At 32.1% G+C, this 16,185-nt stretch overlaps 1 long non-coding RNA gene across 1 annotated transcript; it reads right to left on the reverse strand.

The window, feature by feature from the left end:
• Positions 1-2,481: 2,481 nt before the first annotated feature.
• LOC129964579 (uncharacterized) lies at positions 2,482-9,245 on the reverse strand. Its single transcript, XR_008784198.1, has 3 exons — positions 8,992-9,245; positions 4,999-5,094; positions 2,482-2,699 (listed from the first exon to the last, which is right to left on the reverse strand). It is a non-coding gene; the product is annotated as an uncharacterized LOC129964579 (long non-coding RNA).
• Positions 9,246-16,185: the final 6,940 nt, after the last annotated feature.

Genomic DNA, 16,185 nt, shown 5'->3' on the forward strand with positions numbered 1-16,185 from the left:
TCGAATGCGTAGAGAACACAGTAAATCTTTTTAGAGGAGTTTCTCCCATGTTTGATATATCTCCTTGGCGCACCAAATTTATCCTGTTATATTCTTATTTTCCCTTGATCGGACCAATCTGCTTATTTTTCTTTAACACGCAAAAAGGTAAAATGTATATTTATTAAGGATAACTAAAACAAATTTTTCACCATCTTTGAATTCCAATTAGGTTCGTACGTTTTTCAAGTTGCAAGAAATATATATATATGCAATGATATTTTAAACTCTTAATTTAATCCAAATTAATTTCCAAAACTTTACCTTAATTTAGCCCTTCCTAACTTCATTCTAAAATATTCTCTTATTTCGTGATCCAATTCCACTTTCGGTTTAATTAATCCCTTTGTAGAAATAATGCGCCATCAGTACTACGTATTAAATGAAAGTGATACTTTTACCCTTCAAAAGGTGTCAAAGGTCACACGTGTATTGAATTGCTGCCTGGCCAGAAATCCAATGTTATACAAGGCTAGTGATCATCTGTTTGGCCCTTTTCTTACTTCTGTGTGTGCCGCGCTGCGTTTTCTTGTATATAATCATGCCTGCCAACAGGAATAGAATAAAACGAAATTAAAAATACCAAGTCTCTTCACTGGTTTGAACCTGCCTTCTACTTCAATCAAAATATTTTTTTATATATATATTATATATATACACCCTTCCCAATATTTCAATAAACAGAAATGCACACTGTTGAAGAGGAAATGGGAAAAAGCCATTAAATGTTAAATTAATAAATATGTACAGCACCCCTTTAAAAAGTTTTCCTTGCACATCTCGAGAAAATTAAGCACCTTTTTCAAAATTATGCACTTTTAATATGCTTAAAAATGATTTTCAAATTTAAGCACTTTTCATTATGCTACACACTCTATCATAGCTCTTAAGTAATTTTCGAAATTATGACATAATGCTTCAGACACAAATCATAAAAACCATCATTATGTTTGTATTAAACCAACAAAAGAAAATGACAGTTTAATTAACTTTGGCCTGATTAAGCAAATAGGCTCTAATATAAAGTTTTGACTATTAACTGGTTACTTCTTAAAAGATACTCGAATAATTTTTATAGTTATATGGAATTCTAAGAATATATATATATATATTCCATATTATCTAATATATATAATAATTTTTATTATTACATCCTCATAAATTTCTATTCACATAAGCAGCAGATGATATGTGATGAATTATAACTTAAAAAGTTCTACAATAATGAAAAATTTAAGATATGTATGAACATTTAGAATGATGTTCTGCAATTTGCTTTTCACTTTTGCATCATATTTTTTTCTTTTTGAATCAGTAAGATATTCATTCTTACCTTGAAAGTAGTACTTTCAATTTTAACATAGGATGATTGATTACAAAATCTCTCCCCCCCCTCAACCACATTTCCAAGAACTTCAGAAACTAAAGAAAAATCATGTACTTTCCTAGGTGCAAAGAGTACAATAAATAAATAAAACTTAAATTCCCAAGGTTTGTCAGAACTCTGCGAAAAAGACAGGCTTGTCACAAACAAGTTATTAATGCTAAATTCATAATTTTCTAATTAATATATTTCACTTTGATTTTACCGAGATGCATACAATTTCGCAAGAAAAATACTAACTATGAAATGCATAAGTCTGTGGAAATAACAGATGAATTAACTTCATACAAAAAGTGGTTTACCACAATACAATTCCTAAAATGGATCATGATTAATCGAGTAATTAATTAAAAGGAAAACTTACACAACTCAAATTATTTTTTATGTCTTTATTATCATCTACACACAAACACATATTACAAAAATGAAAATTCAATACATGAATGAAAAATGCAAATACATAGAAAAGGGAAATCCACAATAGATTTGAAGGTGTTTTTAAATGGAAAGTTCAGTAATTAACAAAGGGAGGAATATATATATGAAACAGAATATATAATAATTTTTTATGATCTGTCCATTTTTAGAGCAGTAATTGCATTGGAACATTTATTATAATTTGGATAATTCCACGAATTAAATTATGAAATAAAACAAGTTCATTCATACATCCATTGAATAAAATTTCATTTAAATTTGAAAGCTCCGAAAATTTTAGAATAAGAAAAACCCATAAAAAAATTATAATCATTATTTGTTGTAATTTTCACAGTAAAAATTCTGAATTATTCTGTAAGAATAGTAGTAAAAATTCAATTTCTGAAAGCTACTAAAAATTGTGAACACATATGAGAATAAATATTTAAAATAATGAAACATCACAAAATGCACAAGAGCATTACTAGAATTTAAACTACATATACACATATATCTACGATACATATATAAAATACAAAGTGTTATGTGTTCAAGGGAAAAAAAGGCATTTTGTTTAAATATTTGAACAAAAACTATACCATTATAAAATAGCCAATGTTTTAATTTAATAATAGAAAAAATAATTTATAACATTTTAAAGTAAGATTTCATCATAGTTAAATGAAAAATTCTTGAAGTACATGATTTCAGTACCATCATAAATATTAAGAATTTCCAGAATTTTTAATCCAGAAGGAGAATTCAACTCCATTTTTTCTTATACCACCAGAGTAATGGGAAGATGCAAATATTGAAAATGAAGAATCATGTTTTTGTCTGTCACCTCCAACTCATAACACTAAAATTAGAACATAATGATATTTAAAATAAAGAAAAGAAACTATGTCATAAGATCCAAAACTTGCAGTTAAGAGTTTTTACAATTTTATAAATTAACTCAGGCAATGCAAACAAATTTCATACTATGGAGAATAGTTTCTTATCTTGCGCTACATGAAGAAAATACATCCTCCCTCCCTCAATGAATTAAAGGTTCACATTCTTAATAGAGAAAGGGGAGGAGGAGGAGGAATGAGAACTATAAAATTATACATAAAAATATTAAATTTAACTAAAATATTTTCATTTTTAATATTTAAATGCATGATTACTATTGCTCATCTTTTACTTATGCTCATCTTTAGTTAATAAGTTATAGTTCAAAGTAGGTTTCAAGACCAACATACTAGTACCCTTACTATTAGCCATCAACTTCAGTTAAGCTAACAACAGTTTACCTTTAAGTAAATTTATGTGAAATTAGAATACTACTATATACAAACTACTAAACAATAATACAAACTACTAAAAAGGTGCTGATATAAACTATGAATTTCAAATTAAGTTGCCTTATTGTTCTTGAAAATTGACTATTTAATGCTGTCTTTCCCCCCCTAGTCAGAGAACCATGAAATAAATGTGCACTACACTCATTTTTCAAGGTTCTAACAAAAAGTCGAGCACTTTTTTGGGTTCCCAAATACAGCAAAATATAATTCAAGGAGTTTTCAAGGGTCACACCAGACCTGGAATTAAAGCACTTGTCCTAAGACAAAGAACTAATGTTTATCATTATATATTTTTTCCTTTATTTAACTGGATAAGCTTAACATGTTTTATGCAACCTCGTTAAAAAAACTGAAGTTCTATTGAATGATCTTATCTGTAATATACGAGCCATTTATTTTGAAAGTGAGGCAAGTCCATTTTTTTAAAAAAATAGAGATAATGGCAGTTACAGATAAAACTTATAATCTTTTTATAAGTAAAAAATTTATAGTAAAAAAAAAAATATTTAGATTCTATTATTTTAGAGATGGAAGTTTTAGCTCTTAACAGTATTGAAAATCTGTTTATTTTGAAAGTGGTGCAAGTCCATCTTAGATTGAAATTATTTTTGACTGAATATATTATGGCAAAATTTAGCTCCGGTTGCTCTATGGTGAAGGAAATGTGGCCGTTTGACATCATGTCTGAAATCTAGGGTGTTTCTATTTATCTATTTTTGATATTGAAAATCGGTGGTTGTACAGTATTTTATAAATAAAAAGTATATCTGAATTTTGTGTGTCGATAACAATGTTTACTTCCATCACCGATTATTCAGTCAAGTGACAACAAAATATTGTTGATTACAAATTTTTATCGTCAAGACATTCATTTCTACCGAACGATCATGATTTTGGAGTGAAATTATCCAATAGCTATTCAATCCAGAAACCAGTTCCTTGCATATTCCTCAAGATAACTATAAAGTAATACAAAATTGTTGAAAACATAATAAATTTTTAATACATGAAATTAAACATGGCAATTTATTTTCAACCCAACCTCTGGAAAAAGCGGGTTTAAAAAGAATTAAAATACAGATGAAGGAACCAGGAATTGATTAACTAGATGCAGGCTCAGATTTAAAAGGGATGCACCATACAAAATGATCAAAAAAACTTCAATAGAACGAGATTTTGAATTTAAAGTTGTCGATTTGTCAACACAATGTGGAAAGTAAATAATTCCAAGTAATTTCAGAAATATAAAATTAACTTTCATGTAAGAAAAAAAGAAATTTATTACATCTTAAAAATACAAGGATATGATGGATTTATTACTATATATACCTCCCATTCATCATGAATTTTTTTAAATGTTAAATCTTGAATAAAATTGAAATTGATTATACCTACATATAAACTGAAATATATAATTTCATTGAAATTCTTAATAAAACTGAATTGTTTATTATGTTATATTTTCTACTAGAATATTCTTGATTTTGTTTCCTTTTTTATCAAATGAATAAATATTTATACAAATTTAAAAAGTATTTTGTTTTTATTCTTAAAAAACGGCCGATGAAACAAATATTATTTCCCAATTAAATGAATGATTGTAATAATTCTTTAATTTTGAAAGTGAGACAAGTTCATTTAGTTACAATGGAACTCATATTTTTTAGTCAGAACTGTAAACACTATTGGATTATAAACTTACATTATCTGGTTCCACATAATACCAAGGGACATTTTTTTTCAATTAGTTGAAACCCAATTTCAATAGTTCTTAACATTAACATTTAAGAAGCTGAAAATGCACACTACCTTTATAATTCCAATGTATTAAGCTGGATCAGGCTTAGTAAGGAATTCCATTATCACTCTGTCCATTACCTCATCCAGGATCATATTGAAAGATATCTAAAAAATAAAATGGATAAGTAACATAAACAATAATTAATACATCCTTTTATAGAAATATTATAAAACTTCAGATGTAATTAAATAATGATTCATTAGAATTTTACAAAATTTACAATTAAATTATGTTTTTAACACTGACACTGAAAGTTCACTAAGTATAAATATTTAAGATGGTTTAAATACATTTCCAGATTTCCAATATTTATTATATTATAATAATTGAAAACTTGAATTCCAATATCGAAAAAGGTAACCAAAACAAGCTCCAAAAGATTAAAACTTTTTTTTTTCATGTTAAAACATTAAACAAGTAATGCTTAAAAGCAATAAATATTACTAAGTTATAATAAATCCTCTAAAAAAAATCAAAAAACATATACAGAGGGTTGCCAATATGATTTCCCAAGAGGAGTGTGTGCTTTCTTAATATCTTTGCTTTTCATAATTTTAAAATATTATATTATATATATATATACTTATGTCCACTAAGGTCACAAACATAAAATAAGCAAAAAATGAAAAACTATTCACTGTGTTGCCACAAAATTTGACACAGAGGTACATTACAATGGAGGGAAGAACATAGACGCATAACAACATGGAAAAGATTTTAATTGGGAATTAAGAAACAGGATATATCAAAAAGTGTTGCATTATGAATTAGAGATAAAGCATTTATGTCGGGAAAAGCCTGTCTAATACGGAATGTGACCACCGTGCACTGCTATACAGGCTTCACAACGAGCTTCCATAGTGTTTATGAGGGTGTCAATAAATGCGTGGAGCAACAAAGTCCATTCTTCCAAAAGTGCAGCTTTTAACTCTTGAAGGGTATTAGGAGGGGGGTTACACTGTGCAATGGCTCTTCCGGGACCATCCCAAACATGTTCAATAAGATTGTGATCCGGAGTCCTTGAGGGCCAGTCCATATGTCGAATATCCTCTTCCTCAAGAAAATCATCAACGATCTGGGCTCTGTGTGAAAGCACGTTTTCATCCATAAATATGAAGTATTGGCCAAACGCACCCCGGAACAGCTTCACATAGGCTTCAAGGATCTCATCCCTACAGCGATGTGCATTGATAGTACCCGCATCGAAGACGTGCAGTGGTGTACGGCTGCCCAACATTATGCCACCCCAGATAAGGATTCCTCTGCTACCAAATCTGTTGATTTCTTTTACGTAGGAAGGATGATAGCAAGCTCTCGCTCTCTCCAGATGAAGATTCGACGAGTATCACTCTGTGTGGTAAATCTCGACTCATCACTGAAAAGAACACGCTCCCATTCTTGCTGCGCCCAAGACTGATATGTTAGGCACCACAACAGCCGGGCTTTTCTGTTGAATGCAGTCACAGGGACGCACTCAACAGTCAGAGGTAGAGGAAAACTTGTATTGTTACACAGTGGGTGCACAATATGTGCCAGTTAATTTTTAAATTGTAAAGCATTTTTATATTATTCTATAAAAAAGTTGAAAAAATAACAGGTTTGCTAAACAATGAAATAAAAATGTTGATTTCTTTTACGTAGGAAGGATGATAGCAAGCTCTCGCTCTCTCCAGATGAAGATTCGACGAGTATCACTCTGTGTGGTAAATCTCGACTCATCACTGAAAAGAACACGCTCCCATTCTTGCTGTGCCCAAGACTGATATGTTAGGCACCACAACAGCCGGGCTTTTCTGTTGAATGCAGTCACAGGGACGCACTCAACAGTCAGAGGTAGAGGAAAACTTGTATTGTTACACAGTGGGTGCACAATATGTGCCAGTTAATTTTTAAATTGTAAAGCATTTTTATATTATTCTATAAAAAAGTTGAAAAAATAACAGGTTTGCTAAACAATGAAATAAAAATGTTGATTTCTTTTACGTAGGAAGGATGATAGCAAGCTCTCGCTCTCTCCAGATGAAGATTCGACGAGTATCACTCTGTGTGGTAAATCTCGACTCATCACTGAAAAGAACACGCTCCCATTCTTGCTGTGCCCAAGATTGATATGTTAGGCACCACAACAGCCGGGCTTTTCTGTTGAATGCAGTCACAGGGACGCACTCAACAGTCAGAGGTAGAGGAAAACTTGTATTGTTACACAGTGGGTGCACAATATGTGCCAGTTAATTTTTAAATTGTAAAGCATTTTTATATTATTCTATAAAAAAGTTGAAAAAATAACAGGTTTGCTAAACAATGAAATAAAAATATTTTAACATCAATTTATTCTTTATAATGTATAAAATATTATGTAATATACAATTTTATGAATACTCTGGAACAAAAATAGATATGACAATAAAGAAAACTTGCATTATGAATTTTTTATTCAGATAATTCATATTCATTATTTCCAAGATTATGACATGATTGCCATACTTGTATAATTATTTGTTTCATGTGTTTTTTTACATGCGAAATTTCGGTATGAGCAAATCAAAGTTGTATTGTTATTTTTGACATGCCAACAAGGACTACATCCATCTTTTTTCTTTGACAGACCTTTATTTTTAGTTATATCTTTTTCACAAGTATGCTTCTTAATTTAATTATTTTGTTACGATGGGGGTGTTTACTATCGATCTCCTGCGTCTAAAATTGAAGCTCTTCAGCTATTTCGGCTTGAAAAAAGTTTAAGTTAAATTTTTTAAGAAGCATCTTCTGTACATGGAAGCTGAAGCTTGAAAAATAATCTGGTTGTCTATCCCTGTTATATTTAGCAATGCATTAAAAAAAAAAAGAAATTACATTGGCCATCTATCCGTTGTTTTTTTTTTTTTGAGACTGTATAGTCCCCTCCTAAATTAATCAACTATATCAACATCATATTTTGGTTAATTATAATCAAGAACTGCATAAGGTTTTCCTTTCTCATTACCAATACTTGTTTTGTCGTACATCACACTTAATATAATAACAGCTTTATTTTCTTTTGGTACATATGAAATAAGACTTGTGTCTTTTCAAAATCCATGAAGTGTAAAACTAACTTGTCTTGCTTTTGATGGAAAAAATTCGAGAGGAATTTTCTTTTTGCTCGCTTTCATTGTTGCTAGCAAGTTACCGGTAGTTAGATTTCTACATGATTCTTTCAAATGGTTGATTAATCTGTTAACTATATCAATGGGCTAAAATGATACATGAACTCTGCGGTTGTGTCCCGCAGTTCACTTGCACTTAGTATTAAGTCTTTGCATCTACAAATGCAAGCATTTTTATCTCATATATATATATATATATATATAGTTTCGTCGGTATATATTGAATGAAGGAGCATCTATCAAGAAACGGCTGTAGTTTTTCGTTGATTATAAATTGATTGCCTGGCTTTATAAATATACAAAAAAATATAACGAAATACGAAGGCTGAAAACAAATAGTTACATTGTTACACAATTGTAGTACTCAGTGCGCCAAATGAGATTTGCTGAAATTAATCTATAAAAGAAACATCGGAATCTTTAACATTCAACTTTTACTACTTACTGATCTGAAATGAATACACAAAAAGAGATTAAGTCGGCAGCAGGTGTTAGCCACATGTTTTCCAAGGAATGCGCGAAGGGTTTTTCAAAGACTGGAGCACTCAGTGCACCATCTGCGTAAGTAAGGATTAAGTTGATGTTATGAAACCTGCTATAAATCAATGAAGTGAAAGCTTCACTTATAACATAATTACATTGAATAAAATGATTTGCTCACATCATAAGAATATTTTTTACTTTTTTACATAAATTATACATATCTGACAAATAAATTGCACTTCCATCTAAATTATACTAATGGTACAAGAAAAATATGATGAAGTATAATTGGTATAATCCTATTACCTAAATTCCATTGAGGATACAGCTTCAACTGCCACTCTAAAGCTATCTTTACTTTTAATAACTTACCATCATAACCTCTCCAATTTGTAATGAGTATACTTCTGGAGTCGGCTCCGGCATTTCTGCGGATCTTTCAATTACTTTCACACTACTGATTATCTTTAAAATCTAATAATTTTGCGAGTAAACAAGAAATAAGTATGGTGTCCTGATACCAGACTTCTGACACTTTTACATTCTCTAACCAAAGCCGGATAACAATGACTCCGATAATTACTAGTGCGCACTAGCGCCTCAAACCCAACACGGCTGAGAGCGCGATGGACGAAACCATTTTTTCCACAGGTTGGTGAGGGAGTGAATGAGAAAGCCATGTTGGGGTTTTACGTCACATCCGTGGCGGGTTCGTTCGTATGCGCGAAATTCTAAAGGTGGGTTCACACGAGGCTTTTTATGGGGTCAATTCACGGTCACGTGTCAAGTACCAAACAAACCGTTTCTGTTCAATTTTCAACCGTTCTGCGCATGTCGTGATGTCTGCCGATAACGTTGACATTGTTTAGTAAATATTAAGCTAGCCGATCAATTATTAAAAACTTCTGATTTTTTTTTAAAGATATTATTTTGAATTATTTTCTCCAAATTTTCTTAGTTATATATTTTTATTTCTTATATTAAAATTTTAATTAATATTTTCAACAGAATTATTGTTTATGTAAAATTAACTAACATCGCTTTTTAATTCGTCTGGTGCCGCTTTATTCTTTCCTTTCCCATATCCCCCCACCCCCATTTTTTCATCCGAAGGATACATTTTGACAAATGGCTATGGCAGTGTTTTTGAAAAATTACATATGTTCTTTTTTACATATTATTTAAATAGTATTGAATGTTGAATTTTATGAATATAGTTCCCCCAGTTAGTTCTTTTTAAAAATAATTATTACTCTTAGATAAGTTAATATTTTAAAGCTTAGTAATGAAATTATTGTATTTTTTTCTTCTTATGTAATTACTTTTATAAATATTGAGAGTTAGTTATTTGATGTTTTCAGTTTGCTTAAAAGAAAGAACATGAAACTCAAATTAGTATATATTGAATAAATTATGTTTACAATTTCAAATTAGGAAATATAAAAGGTATGGATACCTTTTTTTAAATCTATGTAACTTATGAATAAATAATTTCATTTTAATTTGTAGAAATCATTAAAGGAAAACAAATTAAATCAAGCTTTCATAATTTTTATTTACACATTACAAATATATATATATATAAAGAGAGAGAGATATATAAAATATATGTGATAATTATTTGAAAAAATATGATCCAATGTATGTTTCAATGTACTCACTAATACAAAAAACTAAAAAAAAACTATTAACTATTTATCAACATTTATTTTTCTAGTCACTTAGAAATAATATAAACACAGTATGACAAGAATGTCAATGTAAATGATGAAATCAATTTTTTTCAACAGAAACATCCTAGATACTAAAGAACAGTTTTTTTTATCACTAATAAAAACATAATGTTGAACAGTATACTTTTAAAGCAGAACATTTATGAATTTTTTTTTAAATGCTAAAGTTACATTGATAAAAATTAAATTGAATGAATATCATAAAATAAAACAAAAACATATAATAGAGTAAATTTAATAAACAACAATAAGGTCATGATACATATACATATATATAGAGAGAGAAGTTAAATAGGATATAAAGAGGAGTTGAAAGAAACACTTTTATGCTTTCACAGAATTTTATAATTCAAAATTGATATGTTAAAGAAATAGAAAAAAAAAAAAAAAAAAAGTGAAACATGCATGTAGCAATGAAGTTGGGAATAAAAATTATATAATAAATGCTGATATGGAAATTGATTTTCAATGAAAAGACCTTTATTTATTAAAACAGAAATCACTGAGGTGCACAGTGTTATAACAGGATATTATGATAACAGTGAATTTCAGTTTAAATACAATAAACTATTGACATTTCATTTTGAACAATAGAAAAGATGTTTGATATAAATTCACTTTGAATCCATCACAAATCTGCAAATGTAATTAGAAAGCTAGTAATATTCACTTCCACCTAAGTTTAGCATTATAGCAGTTGTTATTTTTGCAATAGGAGTTTGTTTACTTACGTTAATTAAATTTAGATAAGATTTTGTAAAAAAATGCAATGTAATACTCATGTAAACATTTTAAAACCTTCTAAGCATATTCAAAATTATCAGAAATTTCATCAAATGTGAATGAAGTAAATTAGAAATGCACTCATGATTTTGTTTGATTGTTTTTGGTGGCAAATCGCTTACCGATTTCTTTTTCTTCGTAGAGTTTTTCTAACAAATTACTGGAACAGCTATATTTAATAAATGGACACAAACTGAAGGAATTCTTCAAAATGATCGGAGCATATCATTGACTTCGAAGGCTTGAAAAAATCTATACCAAAGCTATCAACCCAAGTCAGGTTTGTTGAAAGGAAAATAAAAAAAACATTTTATCATGACAGTCACTCTTGTATTTCGCATTAAAGCATGCATCCATCAGCACACCAGTATTTCCTCTGTTAACACATAATAAGAGGAAACAAAATGACTCAAAAATTATAACTTCAAATGTAAACAAAAAATCCGCTTCATACTTGGCGGAGAACGTTAATGGCAGACTGATCGACGAGAGCGGCGCGGATGAAACTTAAATGCCATGCGCAAGAGGTACATGACATGTGACTTTTACGTCACATGAATTGACCCCATTGCGCGCAATCGTTGTCTCTCTACTGTTGTCCCTGTATTGTCCCCGTGTGAACAGTTCAGATAACGATGATGGGACAATGGCGAATAGTTGTCCCGACGGGACAACCATTTGCCATTGTCCCATTGCAGTCACGTGATTTTCCTGAAGTAGGCGTGACCTTCTATTGCGCGCAATAATAAGCCTCGTCTCAACCCACCTTAATACACGCCATTTGTTATTCTTTGCAGATTTTATTGATGTGATTGTGCTATCGTCATGGCTGAAAAAATATTGTCTGTTTCTATTTGCGAAAGACGTGCAATAACATTTACGATGAAAAAGAACTTAAATGCTCATATGAGACAATTTCATCCTGAATTAGAAGTTCAAATGAAAGGGAATCAACTTTATGGGATGTGTGACAGTACATTTCGTACTGTTGCCTTATTACATGAGCATTTAGAAAATAGATATTCTTTAGCTCTTCAGTTTGTAAATAAGACGTTTTATTCAGAAGATGAATTTTTGAACTGGAAATCACAAATTGAGAAGGAGAGTCAATCGTTCTTCATCATCCGTAACTCTTCAGTAAAGAAAGACATTGGCAAAAAAATTGTCTTATTACATTTGTCATCGCAGTGGATCATTTCAACCAAAAGGTGAAAGAATTCGCCACCTGAAAGCCTCTGGATCTATAAAAGCAGGTTCCACTTGCCCAGCAGTTATGAATGTTACAACAGTTACTGTTGATGGTATAGCAGAAATAAATGTTCGATATCAGGCGGTGCATGTTGGGCATGATTTGGATGTTGGAAAAATACCTTTATCAAAAAACGAAAGGTTAGATCTTGCTGCAGATTTACAGCTTGGAATCCCTATGGCCAAGATATTGGATAAAACAAGGGAGAACTTCTCGGCAACAAGCAGATTGAGCTTAACTACAAGAAAAGATCTGCATAACATTAGCAGAGACTTTCGAATCTCAAGTGACACTGTGCATCATCAGTATGATGCTACATCTGTTGATATTCTGGTAAAAAAATTTAAAAATGAGCCTTTCAATCCTGTGCTGGTATATAAAGAAACCCTGCCAGATTACCCTTCAATTCGTCAGGAAGATTTTTTGTTGGGTTTAATGAATGATGCACAAGAAAAACTTTTTAAATTATATGGTAGTTCATGTGTAATGATTGATTCCACTCATGGAACAAACCAATACGGATATGAATTAACAACTCTAATGGTCCATGATGAAAATCATGAAGGCTTGCCTGTTGCCACTTTGTTTTCTTCACGAACAGGAAGCGATATTCTCTTGCCTTTTTTTGAAAATATCAAGAAACGTATCCCAACCTGGAAAACTGCGATCTTAATGACAGATGATACAAATGCATTTGTTAATGCTTGGGAAATGACTTTCTCTGATAAGCCTATTCATCTCCTTTGTATTTGGCATGTTAACAAAAATATAAATAAGAATATTTGGTGCGTGGTTTAACACGCATTGCCAAATTTACTTTAAATTAAAGTATTAAAACATTTTTATTAAATGAAAACGGCCAGCCATTTAAATAACAAAAATAAATTTTAATTACAAATTAAATTAACAAATATAGAATATGATACATTGGCCGTAATTCCATCGACCAGCAGGAGACAGACGTTTTAAGCCAGCTGGCGAAGGCAGGAAGTGAGTCACTCGTATCCGTTGGAGAGCAAAGTTCATCTCCAAAGGTATGATTGATGCTTATCGCCAGTTGGCGAAACAAACAGTCATTTATCGCCTGTTTGGCCGCTGCACACTCCCTCCGCAGTCTCATTGGAAATGGACATAACGACGTGGGGGTCGAACTTGTCGCCCTGTGCGAGTTGTTTGTCTTGCTGGAACGACGATGGATGCCTTAGCTGGAAGTGTCTTGGTACACTCAGTAGTAGAACTTGCTTCTTGCTTGGCTGGTGGTATACTGGAACACTCAGGAGGAATAATAAAAGCAGGTTTCAAACGGTCTATAGAGATGGTATGGGAAGTTCCCTTGATCTCGAGATCGAAAGTTTTCTGTCGCCTGACTAGAACTTTGTACGGTCCATCATATGGTGCTTGTAGGGGTTTGCGTACACCGTCATGTCTCACAAATACATGTGAACACTCGTTGAGGTGAGGATGTACAAAGATAGTTCTTTGTCCATGACAGGAAGTTGGAACTGATCTCATCGTTTCAAAATGGTGTTTCAAGTCCTCCACGAGCTGCTTTCGTGATGCGTCTCCAGGTGTTGGATCGAAAAACTCTCCTGGTAGTCGCAGAGACTTGCCATATACCAGCTCAGCTGTCGTTGCTTGCAGATCCTCTTTGAAGACGGACCGGAATCCTAGTAACAAGGTGGGAAGTGCTGCAGACCACTGATCTGTGTTGTAGGCTTTCAAAGCTGCCTTTAATGGGCGGTGGAATTCTTCGATCAGGCCATTGGCCTGAGGATAATAAGGAGAAGATCTGATCCTTTTAATTCCTAGTAGCTGAGAGAGAGCACGGAACAAATCACTCTCAAACTGTCTGCCTTGGTCAGTAGTAATTCTTGCAGCACAACCAAATCTGGCTATCCAGTGCTTAAAAAAATTTTGTGCTACTGTCTGTGCTGTCATGTCTGGAATTGGTACGGCTTCTGGCCATCTCGTGAACCTATCTATCATTGTTAAACAATAATAGTTTCCTTGAGAAGGAGGTAGAGGGCCAACAAGGTCCAGGTGCACATGTTCGAACCTCTGCGATTGGTCTACAAATTTTCCTACTGGGGTCTTAGTATGGCGAATTACCTTCGATTTCTGACACCGGATGCAATGTTTAGCCCAATTGTTGCAGTCTTTTCGAATGGAAGGCCAAATAAAACGCGATCGAATTAATTTTGAAGTGCTGCGAATGCTAGGATGAGATAAATTATGCAGTGTTGCAAAAATTTGCTGACGAAATGATTCAGGAATATAAGGTCGAGCTGTACCTGTTGATACATCACAATAAATGGGAGTTTAGCAATTTGGAAAAGCAATTCTTTTAAATTGTAATGTTGCAGAATTATCGATTAAATTTTTTAATTCAGAATCAATTTGTTGTGCTTGTGCAATTTCGTTATAATCTATGGGATTTGGCATGTTTATTGCGTTTATCCTCGAAAGTGCATCTGCTAATATATTCTCAGAGCCTTTTATGTGGTGAATATCGGTGGTAAACTGAGATATAAAATCTAATTGTCTAGCCTGTCTCGGAGAGCATTTGTCCAAGCGCTGTTGGAAAGCGTAAGTTAACGGCTTATGATCAGTAAACAAAGAGAAATATCTAGCTTCAAGCATATGCCTAAAGTGTTTGATGGCAGCATAAGCTGCTAATAACTCTCTGTCGTAAGCGCTATAGTTTCTTTCTGCTGGAGAGAGTTTCCGAGAAAAGAATGCGAGTGGTTGCAATTCTTCATCAACTAATTGAGACAATGACCCACCGATTGCAAAGTCTGAAGCGTCGACTTGTAAAATTAATGTGGCATCTGGTTTTGGATGTGCCAATAAAACAGCATTTGCAATTAATTGTTTACAATTTTGGAATTCTTCTTCCGCTTTATCTGACCAGTCCAATTTCGTTTTATCATTCTTTTTAGCACCTTTTAAATATGAAGTTAAATATACCTGATGTTTTGCTATGTTAGGTAAAAATCTACGGAAAAAATTTAAAAAACCTAAAAATCTTTGAAGATCTTTAACTGTTTTTGGTTGTGGATATTTGAGAATCGGTTCAACTTTATGGGGTAAAGGTTTAGTGCCCGAACTAGTAATTAAATGACCTAAGAAAGGAATTTCTGAGACACCAAATATGCATTTTGAAATATTTATGGTTAGTCCATATGTATTTAATCTCTCCAGTACGATTCGTAAATGAGCTTTATGCTCTTCTTGACTGGAACTAAATATTAAAATATCATCCAAATAAACATAACAAAATTTAATATCTCCCAGGATTTCATTCATGAATCGCTGAAAAGTTTGTGCTGCCCCACATAGTCCAAAATTTAAAAATGGGAATTCAAACAGTCCAAATGGTGTACAAACTGCAGTTTTTTGTATATGATCCGGATGCACTGGTATGTGAAAATAAGCACGGACTATATCAAGTTTCGAAAAAATATTTTTCCTGTGCAGTGCATTGGAAAAATCCTGGATATGGGGTATAGGATAATGGTCCGGTACCGTACAGGCATTCAATCTCCTATAGTCACCCACAGGGCGAATGCTGCCTGAGCTTTTGGTAACGACATGAAGGGGAGATGACCAAGGTGATTTTGATGGTCGGCATATGCCTTGATCCATCATGAATTGAAACTCTTTTTTGACGGCGTCATACATTTCTGGATTTAGCCTTCTAGGTTTACTATGGAAAGGCGGACCGGTTGTTTCAATAAAATGTACCGTATTATGTTTAACAGGTTTTAACCCAAATGTTAATTTTGTTAATTCTGGGAATTC

This window comes from Argiope bruennichi, chromosome 1, assembly GCF_947563725.1.
Source record: "Argiope bruennichi chromosome 1, qqArgBrue1.1, whole genome shotgun sequence".
Classification (NCBI taxonomy): Eukaryota; Metazoa; Arthropoda; class Arachnida; order Araneae; family Araneidae; genus Argiope; species Argiope bruennichi.